This window comes from Otolemur garnettii, unplaced genomic scaffold (assembly GCF_000181295.1).
Source record: "Otolemur garnettii isolate 467f Iridium unplaced genomic scaffold, OtoGar3 scaffold00245, whole genome shotgun sequence".
Lineage (NCBI taxonomy): Eukaryota > Metazoa > Chordata > Mammalia > Primates > Galagidae > Otolemur > Otolemur garnettii.
This window is the reverse complement of record NW_003852640.1, coordinates 387,349-392,671: the sequence shown is the minus strand read 5'-3', so window position 1 is coordinate 392,671 and position 5,323 is coordinate 387,349. Positions and strand designations below refer to the sequence as shown.

Here is a 5,323-nt window from a genome sequence, read left to right as displayed (position 1 = left end):
TATGGCCTCTTAGCCCTACTTGGTCACCAAAGACTTGGTTTTCTCCTACAAGTCTTTTTTTGTTTTTGCGACAGAGTCTTAAGCTGTCGCCCTGAGTAGAGTGTCATGGTGTCACAGCTCACAGCAACCTCAAACTCTTGGGCTTAAGCAATTCTCTTGCCTCAGCGTCCCAAGTAGCTGGGACTACAGGCGCTGCTACAACGCCCGGCTATTTTTTGTTGCAGTTGTCATTGTTGTTTAGCTGTCCCGCCGGGCGCGAACCCGCCAGCCTCGGTGTATGTGGCCAGCGCCCTACCCGCTGACCTAGGGGCGTCGCCCTCTCCTGCAAGTCTTAAGGCATCCCCTCACCACTGGTTCTTCCTTGCTTCTAGGATAAAGCCTGGTTCCTTGGTCCGGCGTTTTGACTGCTCATCTCTGACCACACTCTCCCCGTCCCCCAAACCATCACCGGAGCTGCTTGCTGCCCATTCCTCCAGCGCAACAGTCCCGGGCCCTTCTGCCTTTGCACGTGCTGTTCCCTCCGCCCACTCATGACGTTTCTGTTCTGTCCAGCATAAACAGATGGATACTTGCCCTTCCCGTCCCACCCAGGTCCCGAGGAAATCCCGGCCACGGAGGGGATTCCACCATCAGCTCTAGGCAGCCATAACCAGCCCTCCGCAGGCCCCACCCGGCAGCTCTGCCCCGCCCCTGGTTCCCACGGGGCACCGCGGCTTCCGGCTCCGGGCGGTGCAGACCGGAAGTATAGCGTTGCCATGGCGAGGGCTGGGCCCAAGGCCCGCCCCCTCAGCTCCTTCCTGAGCGCGGGTCCAGTGCCCGCTCAGTGGAACCGGACTGTGCGCCCCGGCCTGCGCGAGGCGGAAGGTGAGGTGCGGCCCTCCGAGACCCGCGGCAGGAATGGCGCTAGAAAGAGGGGTCGGGCCGGGCTGGGGACGGGGCCCTGTCCAGGAGGGGAGCCGGCTCCGACAAAGAAAGGAGGCCAGACCCAAGGAGATGAGACGGAAGAGAGAGGGAGGGAGGGAGAACGAATAGGCCAGAGGAGGGTGAGAAGGCCGGCTGAGAGCGGAGGCGGTCCGGGGCAGCAGGCTTACCGGCCCCACTTGGGCTCCCAGGGTCAGGAAGGACTTCTAACAGTGGCAGCTTGTGAAGGCCACCAGTAGGGCAATTAACGTGAAGTTGTGTGGATTCTTGCAACCTGTTGATTGTTATCGATTAGGTAGACAGCAATGAAATTATCTTCGGCTTTAGATCAGGAGATCAAGGCCGGCAGAGAAGTGACTTGCCCAGCTCGTGTGTAGGCTTTGGTGTAGGACATAGGAGTAACTTGCAGCCTCTCAGGGGCAAGTTCCTTAAACTTGAAAGAATTCAAATGAACTCACCTGTACTGTGCGGACTGTCTCATTAATTGGAGTCAGTACAGGGCAGGGCTAGTACCCTGGCCTGGGAGGGAGTGTCCAGGGCGGGCTTGGGCCCCTGGCTGTACTAGGGACAGACGCTCAGGGCACTGTAAGATTAATTTCCATGGATGGAGAGGGGAGGTGTGTCTGGAATCATTCCAGACTTAGGGGAGCCAGAGCAAAGCTAACCCCACCCAAAGCAGTGTGTCTTGCCTGTAATCCTAGCACTTTGGGAGCTGAGGTGGGAGGATCACTTGAGGCCAGAGTTTGAGACCAGCCTGGGCAATAGGGAGACCCCATCTCTACAAAAAAACAAAAAAAGACCAGGCAGGGTGGCTCATGCCTGTAATACTCTGGGAGGCTGAGGCACGAGGATTGCCCTAAACTCAGGTTCGAGACCAGCCTGAGCAAGAGTAAGACCCCCTATGTCTAAAAATAACTGGGTGTTGTAGCAGGTGCCGGTAGTTCTAGCTACTTGGGAGGCTGAGGCAGGAGAATCGCTTCAGCCCAAGAGTTTGAGGTATCTGGGAGCTATGACCTATGACACTATGACATACTACTGAGGGCGACAAAGTGAGACTCTGTCTAAAAAAAGAAAAGAGGTGAGCAGTGTCTGTGGCTCAAAGGAATAGGGCGCTGGCCCCATATGCCAGAGGTGGCGGGTTTAAACCCAGCCCCTGCCAAAATTGCAAAAAAATAAAGAAAGAAAAGAAGAGAGGCTTGGCGTTGTGGCTCAAGCGGCTAAGGCATCAGCCACATACACCTGAGCTGGCAGGTTTGAATCTAGCCTGGGCCCGCCAAACAACAATGATGGCTGCAACCAAAAAAAAAAGAAAAGAACCAGGCGTTGTGGCAGGTGCCTGTAGTCCCAGCTACTTGGGAGGCAGAGGCAGGAGAATCATTTGAGCCTAGGGGTTGGAGGTTGCTATGAGCTGTGATGCCATGGCACTCTACCCAGGGCGACAGCTTGAGGCTTTGTCTCAAAAAAAATAATAAATAGGCTTGGCACCTGTGGCTCAAGTGGCTAAGGCACCAGCCACATACACGTAAGGTGGCAGGTTCAAATCCAGCCAGATCCCGCCAAACAACAATGATGGCTGCAACCAAAAAATAGCTGGGCATTGTCACGGGCGCCTGTAGTCCCAGCTACTTGGGAGGCTGAGGCAGGAGACTCGCTTGAGCCCAGGAGTTTTAGGTTGCTGTGAGCTGTGATGCCATGGCATTCTACCCAGGACAGCTTGAGGCTCTATCTCAAAAAAAAAAAAAGTAATAAGAAATAGAGTGGCGCCTGTTCCTCAGTGAGTAGGGAGTTGGCCCCATATAGCGATGATGGCGGTTCAAACCTGGCCTTGGCCAAATTGCAATAAAAAAATAGCCGGGCGTTGTGGTGGGCACCTGTAGTCCCAGTTACTCGGGAGGCTGAGGCAGGAGAATCACTTAAGCTCAAGAGTTTGAGGTTGCTGTGAGCTGTGATGTTACAGCACTCTACTGAGGGCAACATAGTGAGACTCTGTCTGAAGAAAAAAAAAAAGAACGAAACAGTAGAGTGATGAGATCAAAGAATGATAAAGTAAACAGAGGACCTCTAAGGAAATCACATTTAAGATGTGGTCTGAGTTGCACGAAGGGGCAAGGTCTGCTAGATCTTGTGGAAGAACTAAACAGACAAAAGGCACAGTCAGTGCAAGGTGAGGGTGATGATGAAGATGGCACTAAATAAATAATGGTAGATAAGGGTTAGAAAACTTTTTCAGTGAATGGCTAGATGGTAAATATTTTAGGTTTTCTTGTGCATGTGGTTTCCTTCAAAACTACTCAGCTCTTCCATTTTTTGTTTTATGAGACAGAGTCTCACTTTGTTGCTTTCAGTAGAGTGCTGTGGTGTCACAGCTCACAGCAATCTCAAACTCCTGGGCTAAAGCGATTCTCTTGCTTCAGCTTCCCAAGCAGCTGGGACTACAGGTGTCCACTACAACGCCTGGCTATTTTTAGAGACGAAGTCTCAAACCTGTGAACTCAGGCAGTCCACCTGCCTGGGCCTCCCAGAGTGCTAGGCTTACAGGCATGAGCCACCGTTCCTAGCCCTATTACCATTCTTTAAAAAGTTTTATTTTATTTTATTTTATTTTTTTTGAGACAGAGCCTCAAGCTGTCCCCCTGGGTAAAGTGCCGTGGCATTACAGCTCACAGCAACCTCCAACTCCTGGGCTCAAGCGAGTCTCCTGCCTCCGCCTCCCAAGTAGCTGGGACCACAGGCGCCCGCCACAACGCCTGGCTATTTTTTGGTTGCAGCCGTCATTGTTGTTTGGCGGGTCCGGGCTGGGGATTCAAACCCGCCACCTTAGGTGTACGTGGCTGGCGCCTTAGCCGGTTGAGCTATAGGCGCTGAGCCTATTTTATTTTTTTTTGAGACAGAGTCTTGCTTTGTCACCCTTGATAGAGTGCCATGGCGTCATAGCTCACAGCAACCTAAAATTTTTGGGCACAAGTGATCCTTTTGCCTCAGCCTCTCAAGTAGCTGGAACTAGAGGCTCTTGACACAACACCTGGCTATTTTTAGAGACAGGGTCTTGCTCTAACTCATGCTGGTCTCCAACTCCTGGCCTCAAGTGATCATCCCCCATAAGCCTCCCAAAGTACAAGGATTACAGGCATGAGCCAGCCTCCAGCAAATTTCTTTTTATTAGTTTGGCAGCCCCCTGAACTAGAATAGGTTCAGAGAGACTCCCCTTTTTTTCTTTACCTGTTTATAGACATTTCAGTTCTTTTCAGTTTTTGGCTATTATAAGTAAAACAGCTGTGAATGTTTACGTATACAAGTCTTTGTGTGGACATGTTTCCATCTCTCTTAGGTTAATACTTAGAAATAGAAATGAGCTGAAGTGGGCAGCGCCTGTGGCTCAAGGAGTAGGGCGCCAGCCCCATATACTGGGGGTGGTGGGTTCAAGCCCAGCCCCAGCCAAAACTGCAAAAAAAAAAGAAAAAGAAATGGGTTGAAGTATGTGTTTATATGAAGGTGCCAAACTATTCCCAAAATAGTTGTAATCATTTTATATTCCTAATTGTTCCATATCCCCTTTATTTTTTTTTTTTCTTGAGACAGAGTTTTGCTTTGTCACCTTTGGTAGAGTGCTGTGGTATTAAAGCTCACAGCAACCTCAAACCCTTGGGCACAAGTGATCCTCTTGCCTCAGCCTCCTGAATAGCTAGGACTACAGGCACCCTCCAGAGTGCCTGGCTATTTTTTAGAAATGGAGTCTTGCTCTTGCTCAGGCTGGTCCTGAGCTTAGGCAATCCACCTGCCTCGGACTCCCAGAGTACTAGGATCACAGGTGTGAGCCACTGCCACATCCTCTTTAACTCAATATTACCCTTTTAAACTTTATCCACTCTCATGGATGTGTGTGTAAATGGTGCCTCATTGTGCTTTTAATTTTAATTTTTCTAATTTTGAATTGCATTGAGCATCTTTTCATAGGTTTATTTTATTGGCTGTGTTTACCTTCTTTTGTGTCTGTTCAAATTTTTGCCCTTAAAAATGGGTTATTTGGGCCGGGTGCAGTGGCTCATGCCTGTAATCCCAGCACTCTGGGAGGCCGAGGTGGGTGGATTCCTTGAGCTTACACCAGTCTGAGCAAGAGTGATACTCCATCTCTGAAAATGGCTGAGTGTTGTGGTGGGTTCCTGTAGTCCCAGCTACTTGGGAGGATGAGGCAAGAGGATCACTTGAGCCTAAGAGTTTGAGGTTGCTGTGAGCTGTGATGCAACAGCACTCCACCGAGGATGACAAAGTGAGATTATCTCAAAAGAAAAAAAAAGTTGTTGTATCAAATTTTTTGTTCTTTGTATTTTCAGAATATAAGTCCTTTCTTGGATGTGCAGAGGATGCCTCCCAAAAGTATACACTTTTTTTTTTTTTTTTTTTT

At 50.0% G+C, this 5,323-nt stretch overlaps 1 protein-coding gene across 2 annotated transcripts in view; it reads left to right on the top strand.

Moving 5' to 3' along the window:
- The first annotated feature begins 808 nt into the window (after positions 1-808).
- The window catches only part of LOC100948697 (alanine aminotransferase 1), a 30,958-nt gene continuing 26,443 nt past the window's right edge, over positions 809-5,323 (top strand). For both annotated transcript variants that reach the window (XM_023508352.1, XM_023508351.1), the window contains exon 1: positions 809-864. The gene's annotated coding sequence lies outside the window, so the exon portion shown is untranslated. The remainder of the gene's footprint in view (positions 865-5,323) is intronic.